Source organism: Meles meles, chromosome 18 (assembly GCF_922984935.1).
Source record: "Meles meles chromosome 18, mMelMel3.1 paternal haplotype, whole genome shotgun sequence".
Classification (NCBI taxonomy): domain Eukaryota; kingdom Metazoa; phylum Chordata; class Mammalia; order Carnivora; family Mustelidae; genus Meles; species Meles meles.
In genome coordinates, this window is record NC_060083.1 from 50,241,343 (window position 1) to 50,252,077 (window position 10,735).

Consider the following 10,735-nt stretch of genomic DNA (forward strand, 5'->3'; position numbering starts at 1 on the left):
CAATGTAAACACAGGTGCCCTTAAATGTGGAGGCGAGAGGCAGAAGAGTCAACATCAGAGTGACGGGACCTGACGTGCCCAGCCATTGTTGGCTTTGAAGATGAAGAGGTCACAAGCCAAATAATGCACATGGCCTCTAGGAGCTACAAAAGGTAAGACATGGATTTCCACAGGGGTGACTGTCTGGCTCAGTCGGTAGACCGTGCAACTCTTGAGCTCAGAATTGTGAGTTTGAGTGCCATGTTGGGTGTAGAGATTACTTAAAAATAAAATCTTTAAAAATAAAAGAAAAAATTGGGACACCTGGGTGGCTCAGTGGGGTAAGCCTCTGCCTTCGGTTCAGGTCGTGATCTCAGGGTCCTGGGATGGAGCCCTGCATCGGGCTCTCTGCTCAGGAGGGAGCCTGTTTCCCTGTCTCTCTCTGCCTGCCTCTCTGCCTACTTGTGATCTCTCTCTGTCAAATAAATAAATAAAATATTTTTAAAAATAAAGTAAAATAAAAAAATAAATAAAACCAAACTTTTTTTGGAAGGAAGGAATGGACTTCCCTTAGAGCTTCCAGAAAGAAATGCAGCCCTATCAACACCTTGATTTTAGCTCAGTGAGACCATCTCACACCTCTGATCTCTAAAACTGTAGGAAAACAAATATGTGTTGTTTTAAGCCACACAGTTTTTTCTTCAGCCACAGAATATTACACTCAGCAAAGGGCAGAATCCCCACATTGGTGCTCTGACCTGTGCAATGAGGATATTCGGATAAGAATGGCTGCATAGATGGGGCACCTGGGTGGCTCAGTGGGTTAAAGCCTCTGTCTTCCGCTCAGGTCATGATCTCAGGGTCTGGGATTGAGCCCCGCATTCAGCTCCCTGTTGCTTCCCCCTCTCTCTCTGCCTGCCTCTCTGCCTACTTGTGATCTGTCAAATAAATTTTAAAAATTAAAAAAAAAACCCTTAAAAAAAAAAAAAAGAGAATGGCTGCGTAGAACTTCCCCCGTTCCCAATACCCCACCAAGATATCAAACCCAAACCAGCTCTAAACCCCCAAAGAGAGGACAATAATCATGCTTCCATCAATGACCTGGAAGACGCCGGGACAGCTGTTCTCACCCCAGGCCCATGCATCCTGTCTGAATGGCATAAGCCCCCTGTGGTCGCCGAGGATGTCTGGAGACGAGCACGTGCCAGTTGTGCCCATCACAGCTGCGACACTATGCACCTAATACACGGCCACTCAGCAGAGGAACACTTTAAAAAAACAAAAAAAACTGAAGTTCAGTCGACCTGCCGCGTTATATTAGCTTCAGATGTACAACATAGCAGTTCAACAATTCTCTACTCAGTGCTCACGGCCACAAGTAGGGTCACCAGTGGTCACCATATGACCCTATTACATTTTTGATTATGTTCTCCATGCTGTACTTTTCATTTCTCTGATGGGTTTATTTTATAACTGAAAGTTACTACTTCTTTTTGGCGGGGGGTTGGGGGGGAGCAGCAGAGGGAGAAAGAGAAAGATCATCTCAAGCCCAGCACCGAGCCTGACTCAAGGCTCAATCTCATGACTCTGGGATCATGACCTGAGCTGAAATCAAGAATCGGACCCTTAACTGAGGGGGCCACCCAGGCGCCCCTGGAAGTTTATACTTCTTAATCCCCCTCACCAATATCATCATCTTCCTACCCCCTTTGTCCTCTGGCAACCACCCCCTCTGTTTTCGGTATTTATGAGTCTATTTCTGGTGGGATTTTTGTTGTTGGTGTTTGCAGGAAAACTCCCCCCCCCCCCCATGCCCATCAGTAAAGAAACTTAGAAGCAGGGGTGGATACAGACGATCTTTACTGTTTTGCCTGAGGGCTCCACCAGCTATGTGTCTCCCATCTTCATCTAGTCCAGGAGGCTTTCCTTATCTTGATAACCTACAGAATGTCGTGCTGGTCCATGACAGAGGTGAGCCCAGATAGCCCAGTAAGCTCAGCCCAGATAGCTCAGTAAGCCACATGCCTCCGACGGGGTGGGAGAGGAACCCCACAGACGCTCAAAGCCTGCCATACTGGGAAGTGTTTAGGACCCAACAGAACATCTCTTCCAAAGTAAGAGACAAGTTGTTGTGCTTTGCTTTGCCCACCCCATGAAGAAAAAGGAGCAACCCTGGTGGGCTGAACTTCTGAATATTGGAGATGGCATAAATCACGTGTGAGCATACTCTCCTGGGCGACCGGCAAGGCTGCTGGTGTTGATGGGGACTGGAGAAAGAAGGGGCTCTGTGGCCGTCCAGGCCACCTTGCATAATGCCCAGTCTTTGGGCATTTTGACCTACCCCACCTAATGCCACCAGAAGTATCTCTGGCCAAAGCAGACACTAGAAGGAGTGCTGACAAGGCCCGACAAAAGAATATTATATGTGCTGCCGAAGCGAGCACGACCGACAAAAGAATGACACATTGGAGAAGGTCATGCACTCATTGACCAATAAATCAACCTCCATTTGAAAAGCAGGTCCTGTTTTGTTCCTGAGCCCAAGTACGGGGTGACCAGCTGACCACAGCACACCAGATGACATGGACAGCAGCTTCCCAGCGTCCTGTTACAAAATGCAGTTGGTACATCTGGGTCCAGGCCCGAGACGATCCAGAAGGCACAGGCAAGCCATACAAGCAGGTGACCAAGAGCTCCTACCGCTCCGCCCTCTCTCCCTCTACCAGCACCTACGGACTCACAGCAAGTCCCTCATGACCGGTTAGCAGTGGAGGAAGAAGAACCCGTAGGCCTGGTTCCTGGCTGAGTCGTGGGGGGGGGGGGGCGGGGGGGCAGGCTGACGTCAGCAGGAAGCAGAGAACACGGCGCAGCCTCCCGCCCAAGCACGGCTCTGCCCCACGGTGGAGAAGGACAACCTTCCCGGTGGGCCGAACTCCACATCAAATACGTGGTTGTCCACTTTGTGCGGCACGGAATGGAGCATGGAGTGTGGTACAAATCCACGCTGACTCACTGGCGGGGGCTGATGGGTTGGCTGGCTGGTCAGGGGGCTTGGAAAGAACAAGACTGGAGAACTGGGGACAAGGAGATTCTGGAGGAGAGAGAGATGTGGATGGACCCTTGGAATGGGCCTCGCACGTGAAGCCATCCATGTCCCACATGTGTGCCCGTAAACGAGGTAGACGGGATGACTCATCCCATGGGTTTCATTTGGGCTCTTTCCCGAGCGTCCCAGGACTTCCTGACTAGACCATAGCCAAAGGGCTCGAGGCCAAAGGGCTGACAAAGCCATGGCAGCTGGGCTGGAGACCACGCATGGGCTCAACAACATCCACGTCCCCTTCCCCAACACACTGATCTGGCTACTGCCCCTGCTAAGGAAAGGTCCCTTCCGCAAGCAGAAGTCAACCCTGACCTTCTGACACGGCATCATTTCCAGGGTGGAGGGACCAGCCAGCCACCTGGCAACGTGTTAAGGACATGGGCCTCGTGGACAGAGCTGTGCTTTGTCCTCACAGGAACAGGTGCCCATTCCAGGTCCAGATTATCTTCCTGCTCGCGGTTCCGCTGCCAGCACCATCATCTGTGGCTCTGCGGAGAGCTTATGCATCACTATCTAGGACACACAAGGGCGTCTTCAACCAAGGCACCCTTGTAAGAGGCTCACATCCACGGAATTCACTGGCCTTAACACGTTCCACTGCCCAGCAGCAGCTGGCTTGGAGGAGGGTGGAACGGCCTGCTGAAGGCTCAGTTACAGGTCAGCTAGGAGATAACGCCTGCGGGGTTAGAGGGCTGCCTACGGGATGTGATTTTTAGCTTTAAAATCTATCAGATGACTACAGTTCACCCTGTTGTGTAGTATATTCGAAAGTTGTTTAGGGGCGCCTGAGGGACTCAGTTGGTTAAGCATCTGCCTCCAGCTCAGGCTGAGATCTCAGGGCCCTGGAATCGAGTTCCGCATGGGGCTCCCTGCTTAGCAAGGAGTCTGCTTCTCCCTCTCTCTGCTGCTCCCTCTGCTGTACTTTCGCACTCTCTCTCTCTCAAATAAACAAATAAAAAAATTTTTTTTTAAGTTGTTTAAATAGTAGATCCAGGGGCACCTGGGTGGCTCAGTCAGTTGAGAACCCGACTCTTGGTTTCGGCTCAGGTCATGATCTCAGGGTCATGAGATCCAGCCCCAAATCAGGGCTCTGTGCTCAGCAAGGAGTCTGCTTGAGATTCCCTCTCACTGCCCCTCCCCTTATGCTCTCCTCCCTCTGTAAAAATAAATAAATCTTAAAAAAAAAAAAAAGGTAGGCCCAAAGAGTTCGCATCACTAGGGGAAAAAAAAAACCTTCTTTGCCTTTTTTTTCTATCTATACGAGATGGTGGGTGTTAACACACTTACGGTGGTGACCAGTTCCCAATGTCGAACTAAGTCATTCTGCTGCACTCCTTCCATGCATACAGCGCAACACTAGCTCTAAGATACTTAAGCATAAACCTAACAAAATACATTGAAACGCTCTATGGAGGAAAAAAATCTCCAACCACTATTGAAGGACGTAAGGAGACCTATATCCAGAACCGGTTCAGAGATAGGAAGACTCAAAATTGTAAAGATGCCATTCCCCCCCCCCACCCAAATTAATTTATAATCTATAATGCAACTTCAACAAAAATCCAAATAGGTTTTCTTCCTTTTTTAAAAAAGATTTTATTTATTTATTTGAGAGAGAGACAGAGATCACAAGTAGGCAGAGAGGCAGGCAGAGAGAGAGAGGAGGAAGCAGGCTCCCCACTGAGAAGAGAGCCCGATGTAGGGCTCGATCCCAGCACCCTGGGATCATGACCTGAGCCGAAGGCAGATGCTTAACGACTGAGCCACCCAGGTGCTCCCCAAATAGGTTTTCTTATTGAATTTTATGAAGAACAAAGGCTAAGAAATATCTGAAGAACAAAGTAACAGCAACTGCCCTTGCAAATACTGTCATACTATTATGATAAAGACAATGTGGTGTTTGTGCACAGAGAAGCAGAGATTAAGGGAACGAATGGAAGAGAGAGGCCAGAAACTGCCCGGGCCTTATGAAAACACTATACAGCAGAGGGAACATTACAAATCCGTGAAAAAAGTTAACTGGACTATTCAAATGTGGGGCTGGTAGGATCAGTTACCCACGTGGGAGAAAAGAGTTAGATCCTCACTGCATAGTATACACAAATATAAATTCTAGATGGATTGGAGACCGACCTGTGGAAGCAAAACTTGAAAACTTTTAGAAAAAAAAATAGGATTATTTTTATAGCATTGGGTAGAAGATTTCTCAACTAAGACACAAATAGGAGAAACTATAAAATTTAAAAAAAGAAAAAACCTTCTGTACCAAAAGAAAGAAAATAAGAAAAGAAAACAAAAGACTGTATTCACAGAGGAAAAAGAACCCCACAGATTTTAGGATTCATTTTCAGAAGATATAAAGGACTCCTATAAATGCAAGAAGAAATGACAAACAACCCAAAGAGAAAATGGGGAAAGGATTTTAACAGGAAACCCAGAGAATGGTCAAAGGCATGTGGAAAGAGTCCCCAGACTCATTAACGGGGAAACGCAGATTGAAACAGTCCCAAGAGACCACTTGACATCCTTCAGGTTGGCAGGAACTTAAAAGCCTGGCGACATCAGGCATTGGCAAAAGATGGGCAGAAATGGGAACAGAGGAGTCTTCTCACACTTGCCCAGAGAGGGATAAATGAGAATGCCCATTGCCACTCTGTCTCGTAAGAGCAAAAAGCTGCAAACAACTTAAATACTCATTCAACTGTAGACTGGATAAATAAATTGTAGCAGAAATAGCATACAGGAGCTTAAAGAAGAAGAAGAAGAAGAGCTAGAGCTACATATATCACTAGGGAAAAAATTCAAAAGCATGAATTTGCAAGCATGTTGAAGCATAATTCATATACATCATAATTTTTTAAAAAGATTTTATTTATTTATTTGGCAGAGAAAAAGACAGCAAGAGAGAGGGAACAGAAGCACGGGGAGTGGGAGAGGGAGAAGCAGACTCCTTGCAGAACAAGGAGCTCGACGTGAGGCTTGATCCCAGGACCCAGGGATCATGACCTGAGCTGAAGGCAGACGCCCAATGCCCAACGACTGAGCCACCCAGGTGCCCCTACCATTGTCATTTAAATAGAGTTAATAAATAACCTAAACATCAACTCTAGGTATTATTTGCAGATGCCGTACATATTGTAAAATTATGAGGACATCCTAACTATTCAGGAGAGTAGTTTCTCTAGAGAAAAGAAGAAGATTGGTGAGGGTTATCCAGCAGGAGTAATGGTGGGGAATTCTCTCTGCAATGCTTCATTTCTTTAAAAATAAGCAATAACACAGAAGTAAATATGTCAAAATATTAAAAGTTGCTCAAATAGATGATGGGTGCAAAGGAGGCTATATGTATTAAATTCTCAACTTTTGCTTGATATATTCTATGATTAACAAAACAGAGGGACTCCTGGGTGGCTCAGTCGGTTAAGCATCCAACTCTTGATTTTGGCTCAAGTCATGATCTAAGGGTCATGGGATCGAGCCCCACATCAGGATCCGTGCTGGACAGGGAGTCTGCTTGTCTGTCTCCCTCTGCTCCTCCCCCTGCTCTCTCTCTCAAATAAATTTTTTTAAATATTTTACTTATTTATTTGACAGAGAGAGATCGCAAGTAGGCAGAGAGGCAGGCAGAGAGAGGAGAGGAGGAAGCAGGCTCCCTGCCGAGCAGAGAGCCCGATGTGGGGCTCGATCCCAGGACCCTGAGATCACGACCCAAGCCGAAGGCAGAGGCTTAACCCACTGAGCCACCCAAGTGCCCTCAAATAAATTCTTAAAAAAAATCTATTCTCATAAAAACCTGTACACAAATGCTCATAGCAGCATTATTCATAACAGTCATAAAAGCAGAGAAGGCCCAAGTGCCCATCCGCTGATGAATGGATGAACAAAATATGCTCTATCCATGTCATAGTATTTGGCAATAAAAATGAACCACGTGCTGGTCCCTGCTACAGCATGACTGAGCCTAGAGAGCATTTTGCGAAGTGAAAGGAGACAGACATGACAGTCCACCTAGGACATGACCCCATTTGTATGAAACATACAGAATAGGCAAAGCCATAGACACAGAGAGCACATGGTGGGGGCTCTCTGTGGCCGGGGAGGAGGCGGAAATGGGGAGAGACTGCTGGTGGGTGGGTATGGTGTTTCTTTCTGGAGTGATGAAACGTTCTGAAATTAGGGGTGGTGGTTGCCAAACTCTGAATAATACTGAATAATACAAATTCCGAATATACTAGAAGAATTGAATCATATGCTTTTAAAGGGTCAATTTTATGGTGCATGAATTACACTTCAGTTAAATCCACACAAACACACACACAATGAAGACGCTACAACGAGGGTGTGGCCAGCTCCACCCCACCCCCATCCTCTGCCTGGAGGAGGTTCAGGACAGTGTACGGGAGCGTGACTCGGAGACTGCTCAGCTGCTTGTCCTCCCACGACGACCAGAGAGCCCTGTGTCAGAAATCCAGTTCTGCCGGCTGCTGTGTGGCATCAAGAGTGTTTACCACTTTATCCTATAGCCAAGCAAAACACATGCTTGACTGCCGAGAACAACTGAGCTCTGGAGTAAATGGGAGGCTTTCAGAGGCTCCTCCATATTTGAGACCTGCATAATTGCTTCAAATTGACTTAGAAGACAGCCGTCGTCACGGCATGATAACCGGTCCTTGGATGCGCAATCATTTCCGCTCCTTTTGCAAAGAGACAGGAATACGGGTCGTATTTCAAATAACTAAAATATGTGTAAACAAAAATCGGTGTCTTTTATACAGTCGTTCATTTATCCACCCAACTAACAAACAGATGCACCTAACGAATGAGCCCCCACCACTTGCCAGGCACTGTTCTAGGCACTGAGGAGTCAAGAAGAACAAAATAGAAAAAGCCCCTACTCTATGGGAGATTACGTTCCAGTCACAGAGACCAAAAATGAGCATAGAGCGCAGAAGGCAGATGGTGACAAATGCTGTATTGACAAGGAGAGCAGGCCCAGGGGGTCAAGTGTCTGGCTCACAGGTAGGACATTCACGGTAGGGTTCTCCAAGAAGGAGACACCGAAGCAGAGATCCAGAGGAGGGAAGGGGAAGCCAGTAACATGCTCTGCATACACCAAACAAACATAAATATCCAGAGGTGGGAGCAAGCTGGGGGTAGGAAGTTGAGCCAGAGCAGAGAGAATGAGGAAGAGATGAGTAGAACATGCTCCAGCCATGCCTAGATGCCAATGTCCGCACTGGCATAAATACAAAGTGAGATGGGAGGCCCATGGAGGGTTCCAGGCGGGGAAACCAGATGTTTTGCTTTGTGTTAAGAGGCCTCCTGTGCAGGGACTGGGGTACGGGGTGCGCAGGAATGGAGAGGGAGACACAGCCTTCCGTGTATAAACACAGATGACGATCAGACGGGTCCCCTCAATGCAGTTCCTCCAAAGAACATGTAACTTTCAATTCTTACGGTTCGGATTATTATAATGGGTATGCATTAATGTGGAAGTTAGAATAAAGATGTTTTCAAAGGAACCTCTCCGGGCATCTAGGGCACTCAGTTGGTTAAGTGTCCGAATTGATTTCCGCTCAGGGCATGCTCTCAGAGTCGTGAGATCGAGCCCCATGTCAGGCCCTGTGCCCTATGTTTAAGATTCTCCCTCTCCCTCTCCGTGCGCTCATGCATGCTCTCTCTCTTAAAAAAAAAAAACGTGGGGGTGGGGGCACCTGGTTGGCTCAGTGGGTTAAAGCCTCTGCCTTTGGCTCAGCTCATGATCTCAGGGTCCTGGGATCGAGCCCTGCATTGGGCTCTCTGCCCGGCGGGGAGCCTGCTTCCCCCTCTCTCTCTGCCTGCCTCTCTGCCTACTTGTGATCTCTCTCTCTCTCTCTCTCTCTGTCAAATAAATAAATAAAATCTTTAAAAAAGGGGGGGTTACAAATATTTATCCTACTCCCAGGAAACAGATAATATAGAGTCAACTGTTCCCCTGCTTATACAATAAAGGTGATTGGTAGACTCCAGCATGATAACATAAAGCCAGAAAGTTCATTCAGTTAAATGTCTGATTGAATCTACTTAACACTAAAATGCAATGTGTTAAAATTGTAGTGGTAGGTGGGGCGCCTGGGTGGCACAGTCAGTCAGGGACCCAGCTCTTGGTTTCAGCTCACAGAGGGAGCTCAGATTCATCGCCCTCTTCTCCAGGAAAAAGAAAAAAGCCTCAGAGCCACCTGTCACTGACTTATGGGTATACAGACCCCAAAGGACAAATGGTTATACTTGCTGTGTACAGAGATTTTTCTCGCAGGCTCTAAGAGGATATTTCTCAAAGGAAGGAGCTCGGAGCTTCCTTGTTGATGAATTTTTCTTTATTTTATTGAAGAGCCTCGGCTGTTTCCTGACGGTGCACAAACGGAGACTCGGGCCCCAGCGGGGCTGACCACGAGCCAGACCCGGAGTAAGCTTCATCCCACGCTTCCTGTTGAGTCCGGCAGCCTGAGCTTCCTGGTGACCCTTCCCTGCACCCAGCTGATTCAAAGGCCTGGCAAGACCCAGTGCCAGCCAAGAAAATCGGAGGCAGCCAGGTTTGTTATTTCAAACCTCTAACCCTGCAGACCCTGTATTTGGCCAATAAACCCAAAAGTTGAGATGAGGATACGTGGGACACCATTAGAACTCAAGGGGCAGGGCACCTGGGTGGCTCAGTCGGTTGAGCCTCGGACTCTTGGTTCTGGCTCAAATCAGGACCTCAGGCTTGTGGGATTGAGCCCCACGTCAGGCTCCGTTCTCAGCACAGAGTCTGCTTGGGATTCTCTCCCTCTGCCTCTGCTCCCCGCCCCCCATACATGCATGCTCTACCCCCAAAGAAACAAATAAGTAATTGTGAAAAAAAAAAAGAATTCAAGTAGGCAAAAATCCCTGTGTGACCAGCTTTCAAAATGTCAGCCCAATTTCAAAGTCAACTAATTTAGTCAATATAGTAAAATCACAAAAATGACAAACAGCAGGAATGTAAAACGGCACAATTATTCTAGAAAACAACTTGGCAGTTTCTTCTACAATTAAACATACACATACTACAAGACCCAGAATTGCCCTCCTGGGTATTGATCCCAGAAAAATGAAAATTCACATTTATTCAAAATCCTGGATAACAGTATTTACTGCAGATGTATTTTTTTAAATATTTTATTTATTTGATAGAGAGAAATCACAACTAGGCAGAGAGGCAGGCAGAGAGAGAGGAGGAAGCAGGCTCCCCGCGGAGCAGAGAGCCCGATGTGGGGCTCAATCCCAGGACCCTGGGATCATGACCTGAGCCGAAGGCAGAGACTTTAACCCACTGAGCCACCCAGGCACCCCCTGCAGATGTATTTTTAATAGTCACATATTAGGGTTCTCCAGAGAAAAAGAACAAATAGGATATGTGTTGGTTTATATTGATTACAAGGAATTGACTCACGTGATCATGGAGGCTGAAAGTCCCAAAATCTGCAGTCCGTAGGCTGGAAACCGAAGAGAACCAAACGTGTAATTCCAGTCTGAGTCCAAAGTCCTGAAACCCAGAAAGAGATGATGCTTTAGTTTGAGTCTGAAGGATGGAAAAGACTGATATCCCACCTCAAGGCAGTCCAAAGAAATTCTCCCTAATTTAGGGTAGGGCCA